Source organism: Diabrotica undecimpunctata, chromosome 11 (genome assembly GCF_040954645.1).
Source record: "Diabrotica undecimpunctata isolate CICGRU chromosome 11, icDiaUnde3, whole genome shotgun sequence".
Classification (NCBI taxonomy): Eukaryota; Metazoa; Arthropoda; class Insecta; order Coleoptera; family Chrysomelidae; genus Diabrotica; species Diabrotica undecimpunctata.
Window position 1 is genome coordinate 13,816,576 of NC_092813.1, and position 11,938 is coordinate 13,828,513.

Consider the following 11,938-nt stretch of genomic DNA (forward strand, 5'->3'; position numbering starts at 1 on the left):
GAAAGCCACTATATCAGGGCTAACACACAAACAAAATATATCGTGGGTGGAAAGACAGTGAGTGATTTATACAATGATTATGTAGAGTTATGTAAGGCACAAAACAAGAATTATGGCAAAACATCTATGTATAGATATCTGTTTAACTACGAATTCAACATGTCTTTTCACATTCCAAAAAAGGACCAGTGCCTTACATGTAATACATACAAGAATTCGAATCCTGACGAAAAACTTCAAATAGAGCAAAGCTACAAAACACATATAATAGAAAAAGAATTATCGCGGTATGAGAAAAGTAAAGACAAATCAAAGATTAATCATTTATTTCAAGTTGTCTGCTTTGATTTGCAGGCTGCTCTACCTGTTCCAAAAGGGGATGTATCATCTTTTTATTATAAGTCGCGGTTAAACTCCTACAACTTTACAATTTGTAAGCTGCAGCAAGAAGGCTTGGGACCAGTTGACTGCTTTTTTTGGCATGAGGGAGAGGCCAAACGGGGAGCATCCGAAATTGGGACATGCATTTTAGAATATTTAAAAAAAAACAATCAGATCTTGCTAATTCAGATGGTTTAGAACTTGTTTTGTATTCGGACAATTGTGGAGGCCAGGGTAAAAATAAATTCATTATAACAGCATATTTATTTGCTGTGGCAAAATATAAAATTAAGAGCATTACTCACAAATTTTTTGTGGTAGGACATGGTCAAAATGAGGGCGATGCTAGCCATTCGGTTATTGAAAAGTCAGTCAAGAAATTTCTTAAAAGTGGACCAATTTACGTACCAGCACATTACTCGGCAATCATTAGTTCTGCAAAAAAGAAAGGAAGTAGATTTCAAGTGCACGAAATGGCACACCAAGATTTTTATAACATTAAACATTTGACTCAAACCTTAGTTAATTCATCGTTTAATGAGAATTGCGAAGGTAAAAAATTAAACTTTAATGATATTGCAATGGTTAAAGTTGAAAGGCCGCATGTAGATCGTTTTTTTTTATAAAACTTCTTATACAGAAACTCAGTTTCAATCGGTCTTAGTTAGAAATATCAAAACAATAAAGCGACTATGCAGTTTGGATGAGTATTCTTTGGTTCCACTCTACCGAGAACCAATTTCCATTTATAAAAAGAAGTTTGATGACTTGCAAAGTCTTTTACAAAATAAATCAATTCCTTCTGCCCACAATCAGTTCTTTAGTAGTTTGAAATATGAAACATAAGTGAAATGATAAATTTAATTTTACTAGTTCTTTTGCTTACTTTAAATTTTTTTAACATGTATATCGTTTTCTTGTTAACAGAGATGATGTTAATTATTACTTAAGATCTTATTTTGTTATTTTTCTATGTATGTCAATTGTACTTTAGTTTCATTTTGTGGATAACTGTTTGGTTTATACAATAAAATATTTTGTCTGATGCGTTTCATTTATTTTTAAAAGTTTTTTTTTTAATTATTTAAAACAAAAACTAAACTAAAAACACAATGAAGTGAAAACTTCTAGTGTATAATGTAGTGTATAGTGGCGAAACAGCCAATTAAATATCCTCGATCATGCAATAATGACGAAACGCGGAAAAAAAAATTAAAAAAATTACAATGTCCATCTTTTCTTCAAATAAAATTACTTCTACTAATTGGTTTAAATAACAAGAAGTAGATTATGGGAAAAATTCTACAAAATGATTACCTATTAGGCAATTATACTATTCAGCAATTTCATCAAAACTTCAAATTAGATTATCTCTAAATGTTCATTTTGAAGTTTCGCCACTATTGTTCTCACCAGACGATATTATGAGGTTAGGTAAAATAAAAATTTATCAACTAAAAGAAAAATTAGATTTTATGAAATAGGTTAATGTCCTTAAGATATTTGATCGTATTGGTTAAGTTACAGTTTAATAACTTAATTTATTATATAATAATATATAATAACGTTAATTTTTATTATATTTATAATTTTATTTTGTTGTTTAATAATGATGTTGTATATTGTATTGTTCTTTTTTACTTTTGTCTAATATCTAGTTGTCTCTAATTCTTTGTGTTAATTGTATTTTATTTATTAGTCTTAGTCAGTTTTTCTAACCCTTGATATTTGATGTTTTTTCAAGCAATTAATATTATTATTATTATTAAAATTATTAAATTAATTTAAACTAAATAAAAACATTGATTTGACTTTTTTTTCGTGAAATACTGCAAATTTATTTATTAATATCTTTCATATTTCAGACCTCTCAGTACTTAACTCATCAGTATCGGCTATCAAAAAACAAAGCGACCTACTAAAGCACAACTACCCGTTTTTAAGACGTATGTGCCAAAAGCATCGGATCAAGAAGGTAAGTCATTGGTTTTTTAATAAATTCGGATTTAACTCTACATAACTTTCATATTTTAGACCTTTCAACACCTGGTTCATCGGTTAACAAGGCACAAGACAACAGAAAAATACTAGATAAAACTAGTGGATACTCCGACAATTCAATTGATGATCCAAATTATCTCCCTGTTCAGAAGACAATAATAATACTGAAAGTAATGAAACTGAAAACATAGGTGATGAAGTTCGTACCCGAAAAGGAAAAAAAGAAAAAAGACATTCAGAAAGGAGAGAAAGAGATAAGAAAAGTCATCAGCTAAGGAGTTCATGTGTATACAAAAAAAGGTAAAGAGAAAAAATAAAAGAGGAAAGAAGAGTAGCCATTAGGAATGAATTGTATAAAATGGATTACAATGCAAGAAGAGCTTGGATACATGGTGGTATTATTCAAAAAGATAAAGCACGTGAAACCACTAAGGTGGAAGTAAGAAAGAGAAGTAGAACTTTAATCTACACGTTACCAGATGAAAACACACATACACAAAGCATATATGTAAAATTTTTTTTTTAAGAACCTTGGCTATGACGAAAAAAAACGATAAGTTTATCACAACGATGTTACGCAATTCAAGACCGGAATCAATACCCCAAATTAAGATAGATGGGGATCAGCAACACCATCTAATAAATGCAATCGTCCAATTTTGGTACATCAGATTTCATCGTTTCATCCATGTATAAGTCACTACCGAAGAGAACATGCTCCTAACCGTTTGTTTTTATCTAACGATATCACAATTCGAAGTATGCATGTTGATTACCTTCAGAAATATTCGGAAAATAAAGTTAGCTATTACACCTATCGGAGAGTGGTGTCTGACATGAATATTAGCTTTACAAAATTAGGAAATGAGGAGTACGCCTAATGTATGTTGCATGTTCAGCATGTAAAATCTCATAATGAGGTAATAGCCATAACAGGTGAAAATGTTGTTGAAATTGTGGAAGGTTTTAATGAAGATAAAAAAATACACGGAACAAATATTATTAATACAACAGCTGGTTCTAAACTAAGTCTCTTGTCTCTTGAGTCTGCAGGCATTAAGTTTCAAACATCTTGTACATCTTGCATGAAATGGCTACAGCACTCTGAAAAGACTAAAAAAAAAAGAATTGAATACAAACAGGATGTTGCACAGAAAAAAGTGGAAACTGAAATAGTAAGGAGTGTAGACTTACAGAAAGTTATAATGCTACCAAGGATTTTCGGAAGCCAGAAGACATTTTTTACAAGATGACTTGTGGCTTTTCATCTAATCTTTGCATCAATGGCAGACAAGAAGAGTAGAAGGGGTAAAAAACATATCGGTCTTGTGGCATGAACGAGTGGCTGCAAGAAAGGCAGAGGAAGTTGCATCTGCATATTGTAGAGCAGAAACACTTACCTTAACAAAATCAGCAGCTACCAAACTGAGAGTCACGCAGAGAAGAATGGAGCGGTCCATGTTAGGAATAACTCTGCGAGACAGAATAACCAACGGAGACATCAGGAGAAGAACCGGAGTGACTGACATCATCGAGAAGATAGCCAGACTAAAATGGAGATGGGCAGGACACATAGCCAGAATGACAGATGGGCGATGGACAAAGAGGTTATTGGAATGGAGGCCAAGGGAAGACAAGAGAAGCGTCGGTCGACCACCTACAAGATGAACTGACGATTTAAGAAGACTCAATAAAAACTGGATAAAAGCGGCGCAATATAGACGGGGTTGGATACATGAGGAAGAGGCCTATGTTCAGCAGTGGACTCTTGAGGCTGGATGATGATGATTGTAGAGCTTTAGTTGAAGAAAGAGAAGCCGTTAAAGTATTGTATTGGACAGACAATTGCTCAGCCCAAAATAAAAATTGGTGCTTATTTACCATATTTGTTACAATGGTAAATAAAAAAATGATTGCCACCTCTTAAATTAACCTAAAATATTTTGAGACAGGCCACACCTTCATGAGTGAGGATTCAGTTCATCATGGTGCGGAACCGAGCATGAAGATCACAAACGAAGGAAATATTTACGATTTCAAAGATTTTATTAAGGCTGTAGAAAATTCAAATGGAAAAAACTGAACGTAATTTTTTTAAAAAACGAAGATGTTTTAAATTGGAAATCTGGAGGTTCAAAATCCAAATCCAAAAAAACGGATAGACCTTTGCTTTGCGATATATCTATAGTACAGTTCAGACGAAGCAGCCGATTACTTTTAAATAAAAATAGTATTAACGACGAAAATTTTAAAGAATATAATTTTCTTAAAAAAAATTGTAAACTAGAAATTCCTAGTAAACTACGCGATAATTGTAGAGGTATCCCTACGCAAAAGAAACAAGGTATAATTTCGCAACAGTGCCCCCTCATGCCTCAAAACAGACGGCAATGCCTCAAAACAGACGGCAATGCCTCAAAACAGACGGCACTTTTGGCATTCATTAAAAGAAGATGATGTAGAAGACTTAATAAATTTCGAATAGTTTTTTCAATATTATGTAATTAATTACGATTTTTTTTTTCTTTTCCATTAATGTGAGTTACATTTTATTTTTAATTTGATTATACTACCGCTTTAATCTACATTTTTGTTTTATTTTCATAACCGATATTTAAGTACATAAACATGAAAATTCTACATTTTTATTGCTTAAGAAAACAACTTGATTATTATGGTCAACAGCAGTAACTGCTTAATTTTCAGCCAAAAACCAAGTAACACAATTGTTTTGTTTGTCAAAAATTAAGACATATTTTTTAATGTATTTTAACGTTTTTCTGCTTAAAATTAAATAAATAATAAATTATGTGGAAGAAAAAATCCTAAATTGCAAATAGATCAAAACCATTATTTTAGCACTTACTGCTTTTTACCTTATCACGGCAGAGTATTTCTCAAAATTGTAAACTTTGTATTTCGAAATAAAGATTTTTTTGGGAAACTTAACGTTGAAGAAACATTTCTATATATATATATATATATATATATATATATATATATATATATATATATATATATATATATATATACTCAGTATATAATAAGCCACAAGACCGATATGTTTTTTTACCCCTTCTACCCTTCTTGTCTGCCATTGATGCAAAGATTAGATGAAAAGCCACAAGTCGTCTTGTAAAAAATGTCTATATATATATATAATATATAATATATATATATATATAATATAATATAATATATATATATATATATATATATATATATATATATATATATATATATATATATATATATATATATATATATATACCAGTTGCTGACGTTCCAGTTGCCCACGTACATACATTGGACAGACAAACCGACGAATCCATAACCGTATTTACGAACATTCTATATCTGTCAAACATTCCGATACTACTTCAGCCCTAGCCCAACATCATATTCAAACAGGCCACAAAATAGATTTCGAAAAAGCAAAAACCATCGCCCCATCCTCTCCTTAAAATCGGGAATCATTCGTGAAGCTATCGAAATCGAAAAACGGCCTAACAGCTTGAACACGCGTGATGACGCGAAACGATTGCCGGCAACATGGCGACCCCTGCTTCAGCGACCTCCCGCCCACACCGCTCAGGCCACGTCAGTTCAGACCACGTCAGCGCATACCGTTCCCGCACATACAGTGAGTATAAAAAGAGCCACACAGGGTAAGACCGGTTGTCACTCGACACTGAGGAGTAGGCAGATTGAGACTTCAGTGCCGAGAGACAGTTCTTGCAATACAGAACACGATACTGGTGCGTCTCGAGTGAGGGGAGTAGGCAGATTGAGACCTCGAACTCGAACCGAACCGTATTACTCTTGATAATGGCTCCAAAATGGGTGCCGAAACGTCGAGTAATAAATTCTCAAAGCGGTTCTTCCCGAGAACTAAGTAATTTTTATTAATCTGGCCGCGGAAATTTATCCGAACATAGATATATATATATATATATATATATATATATATATATATATATATATATATATATATATATATATATATATATATATATATATATATATATATATATATATATCGATACCTTTTTGCCATAACATCGTAAGTGACAAAATTAGGGAAAACAGTTTTATTGAAGAATCGTATCTATCAAGCCGCCAGGCACCTCCCAGCAAAATTATCGTAAGGTATAATAGCATAGTCTTGGAGAAAAAACCGAATTTGCTGTAACGTAAGTCACATAAAAATGTGAACAAATCTATTTTGTAGTTGTGAAAACATCGCATGGTCACCAAAACATCGTAAGGTGCAAGTCACGTGGTACAAAAATTTCTACTTACGATGCAGCGAAGTGCGTTACGATCTATTAGTGCACTGTGTATAGCCGCAGAATCAGAATGTAAGTACCAGAAAATAATTTTTTCGGTAATTATTTATGGTTTTTACTTTTGCTTTAGGCATAAAAGATAATAAAACGTCGAAAACAAGAGGCTGGAAGAAGCAGAAGACAATGTTTGTACAAGTATATAATTAGGTGGAATGATGTGGAATACGAGGTGTGCCAACAATTTTTATTGAAAACCTCGGATATTTCACAAATGACTTTGAGATATACGAAAGAAAACTCTACGTCAGCTTCATTTTCCAAAATAGATCCGAGAGGTAAGCATGTTCCACATAACAAGACTGGGAAAGAGCAGAAGCAGAATGTTTTAGATTTTATCACGTTGCTACTCGCTGTTCCACCTCATTATTGCAGAAATAAAACATTGAGAAGACACTTACCCACTGAATTTCGTAATGTATCATTCTTATACGAACTTTTTAAGAAAAAACAGTTAGAAAATGGCATAACTAAGAACGATATCGTTTCCCTGTAAGTGTTCTGAAAGATTTTTAAGGCAGAATTTAATATCGGATTTCACTTGCCGAAAAAAGATAAGTGCAAAGTATGTGAAGTGAGAAAAGACAAAGATTTTAAGGAAACAGAAGAAACAAAGCAATTGTATGACAAACATTTGGAAAACAAAGAAAAATGCAAAGACTCATTTCTAGCTGATCAAAAAAAAACTATCTTAGATTCAAAATTTTTATGTGCTAATTTCGACGTACAGAAGGTGTTAAACACACCACATGGAGACATTTTGCTCTTGTACTACACCAGAAAGTATGCTTATTACAATCTTATAGCTTACGAAAGTGGAACCCAAAATGGGTTTTGTTATTTGTGGGGAGAATGTGACGGAGGACGTGGCAGTAACGAAATATCTACCATAATCTACAAATATTTGCAAGAAGTTGCATCTAATGATCCCGACTTTTCTTAGGGATTCTGTTAATATAACATCAATCAGTGTGCGATACTTACTACCAGGCCATACTTATATGCCTGTCGACTCAGTTCCGCAACAATTGAGCGGTTTATCAAAAAACGCGTAGTATGGGCTCCATCAGAATGGTGTACATTGATATCCAACTCTCGTACCAAACCTAAACCATTTGAAAAAATAAAAATTGATTTCAGCGACTTCTTAGAATGGAAAAAAAATATCTGATGATGTACTAAAACCGAGTAAATTCAAATGTAAGAACGGAAAACCTATAAAAATCAGTGAAATTAAAAATGTAAAATTTGAGAAAGGTAACCCAGATATTATTATAGAGGTTGAATATTTAAATAATGGCCAGAACTGCATCAATTTCACGATGGAATTAAAAGGAAAATTATTTATTATTAAAATTATTATTATTAATTATTTAAAATCTATTTGGACAGATCCTTAGTGAAATGGGTAAAAAAATGTAGAAACATGGGAATAACGGTGGAAGAAAACAAGCTATATACACTTTTCTTTGCGGATGACCAGGTAGTAATTGCCGAAGACAGCTACGATCTTAGCTATATGGTAAGAAAACTGCAAGAAGAATATGAGGTGGCAGGTCTAAACATGAATATGACAAAATGTGAATATCTCTCAGTGGGAACAGATGAAATATGTGACCTAGTCTTGGAAGACGACAAAATCAAAGGCGTGCAATCCTGCAAATATTTGGGGGTCATTTTCAACAAGAAGGGAAATAGCGCAGATGAAATCAGGGAAAGAATAAACAAGGGCAGAGCAGCGACCCGTGCCTTAAACTCTCTTCTCTGGCAAAAAACAATTCGACGAGAAACCAAAAAACACATTTACGGTAGTATAGTCCAAAGTATTACACTGTACGGTTCGGAAGTATGGGACGTCACCAAAGCTAATAGAAACAAACTTTTGACGACAGAAATGGATTATCTGAGACGAAGCTGCGGTAGATCGAAACTGGAGAGAGTTAGAAACGAACAAATAAGAAACGAAATGAAAATGGAGAGAAATATCAATGATGACATAGAAAGAAAACAATTAATCTGGTTCGGACATGTTAAAAGAATGCCAGAGTACAGATGGCCTAGGAGAGTACTGGAATGGATCCCTCCTGAAAGAAGAAAGAGAGGACGACCACGGAGAAGTTGGCGCAACGAGATTGATGAAGCAATGGCGGCAAGAGACTTAGAAGAGGCAACTGCATATGACAGAAAAAGATGGAAATTGGGGGCGGAGAAGCGGCGACAGCCGTAATAAATCCGTTATTATATATATTAAAAGGAAAAAAAAAACCAAAACGGCTTTAGTCTCAAAAATTGTCTATTTCCGTTGCAAAGAAAAAAGACTTAATTGATCTCTGCGACTACAATATAATTCCTCTCAGGTTTCAAAAGAATAAAGATGGCTAATGAAAACATCAGCTACGCCAGATAAGCTAGCAGAATCCGATGAGGAAGACGAAAGCGATGAAGGGCCCCAAGATTAGATTTCTGCTGACTAGCTATGATTCACATTTATTATATCACATGCAATAACATTAGATTTTATGACTATTTGTAAGTTTATGAGTAAAGCGATTTGTTGTTCATTTAAATGCCTATTGTACTTTTTACTTTTCACAAATAAATTACCTTAAATAAATGATTTTTGGTATTTTTTTATATATATTTATGTTACTTTATGAGGCTGTGTCTAAACATACTTTTTATCGTAAGTGCTGAGCTTACGATAACAATCATAATATGAAATTATTTCTGAATTTACCAAAATTATCGTAAGTGTTGGACTTGTATAAAACTACAGAAGCAAAATTATTTTTAATGCTTCCAAAGTAACGTAAGTCCAACTACAAAAAAACTGAAACTATTTGGAAGAAAAATCATTACTTTACTTCAAACACTCATCATAATACGTCCGGATGCCAATTTTCACTTCAATTGGACATTTCTAAACACGTTTATTGAAAAAACTGCCGTACTGTAAAATTTACTAAACGAGACTTACGATGTTATGGCAAAAAGGTATCGAAATTTATCCGAACATAGATATATATATATATATATATATATATATATATATATATATATATATATATATATATATATATATATATATAGATATAGATATATATGTATATATATATATATATATATATATATATATATATATATATATATAAATATATATAAGAAAAAAGCCATATTTACCATTTTGTAATTGGTTGCTATTTGAACTTATTTATAAATTCAATTATTTTTGTATTAAAAAAATGTTTTCAAAATTATAAAAATTTTCGGAGAAAGATTTATTGGATTGAAGCATTTTTATATTGAATATTTTGAAGATGTATTAGCAGTAATTTTTACTTACTAAACTAATTTTTATTTGCTCTTGATAATAATTGTAAACACAATTGAAAGCTCGAGAATAAAAAAATAGTTAACCAATAGCCCTTTTATTGACTCCAACCCATCCAAATATATATATATATATATATATATATATATATATATATATATATATATATATATATATATACAGTGGAATCTCGATTATCTGTCTCTCTATTAACCGTCACCTCTGTTAACCGTCAGGGTCCATACATAAGTTATATTGACAACATAAGTAAAAATTTAGTCATCAATTCATTTTGTGAAATTCGTTGAAATGTACACGTGAAGTTATGCCACCACCGCATTTTTTTATGTTAATAATTATTGTTCTTATTTAGGGCTCTGGGTTTCATTTTTAGAATCGCAAGCCGAAAATAAAAACGCAGAGCACAGTAATTATTACAGATATTATTTGTGTGTCAACATAATTCAGTTTGATTCAAATTCGAACATTGATTGTGTCACTTAGTCGTATTGAGCAACAAATATGATGTTCCGAGAACAACAATCAATGATTTGAAGCAAAATGCTGAAGGAATTGAAAAGTATGCTTCGCAAATGGAATCGTTGGATGGCCGGATGAAACATAGACAATGAAAAAAAGCAACAAATGAATCACTCGACACGGCACACTCTGTATTTGTGGTTCGTTCAAAAAAGAAGCAAAGGTGTTCCTTTGTCTGGACGAATTGTTACCGAAAAAGCGTTGTTTTTCAACATGGAATTGAATGGCGATCATTCATTCAAAGGAAGCAGCGGTTGATTGGAAAAGTTCAAAAATCGCCACGGTATACGGGAAATGAAAATTTAAGTTGAAAACATGGGCGTCGCAAGTATTGAAGTCGTTGACGAATATAAAAGAAAGTTTCAAGATATGATCGATGAATATGGTTAAACTACAAACCATTGCCAACGAAAACACTCACTGCACTGGCTGAAAAATATAAACCAGGATTTATAACGCAAAAGCAACGAATCACAGCAGTGATATGTTCAAATGCAAGTGGTGACCACGTTTTTACAACGGCATTAATATGAACGCGCTTTCCGTTAACTACTACGCACAACATAATGCATGGATGTCCCAGGAAATATTCGCTGACTGGTTCAAAAAGGTATCTACTGCAAACCAAAATTTGTTTATCTATTTTTCTAACGTCTTGTTTTTAAAGTTTTTATAATGGATGTTCGACAATACTTGCAAGTAACAAATTTGCCACCAATGGCGATTCTCTTGTTGGCCAATGCACCTGCCTATCCTGAAGCCGGTATGCTCCGAAGTGACGATGAAAATATCACGTGCTCTTTTCTGCCTGCGAACACAACATCATTGATACAGCCAATGGATCAGTCGGTCATTAAAACATTCAAAAGAAGATACAGAAAAAATTTTATTCAAAACCTAGTTATGGAAGAGGAATATTCTTTGCCAGAATAAGGGAATGCATCCAATTTAAAGCACGCAGTCGACAATACTGTGGATGCTTGGGCTGATGTTTCAGAAGTAACGCTGAAAAGAGCGTGGAATAAATTATGGCCTGAATCAACTTAAGATGAAAATGCCCCCTTGACAACCGAGCGTGATGCGGTAACAAATGAAGTTATGGCTGAATCAACTGTTTTGTTTTCGTTGCCCAAAGATGACATAAACGAATGGTTAATTTGTGATGAGGGCGCAAACGGCTATCGATTGCTGACAGATAATGAAATCGTTGAAATGGCAACAGAGGCGGACGAAACTGATTCAGAAGCTGACAAAGACTTTGATGGTGGCGACGTTGGTGATGCTATTGCAACTCACAAAGATTTGCGTAAAGAAGCTAGAGAAGCTGCATCGCACATAC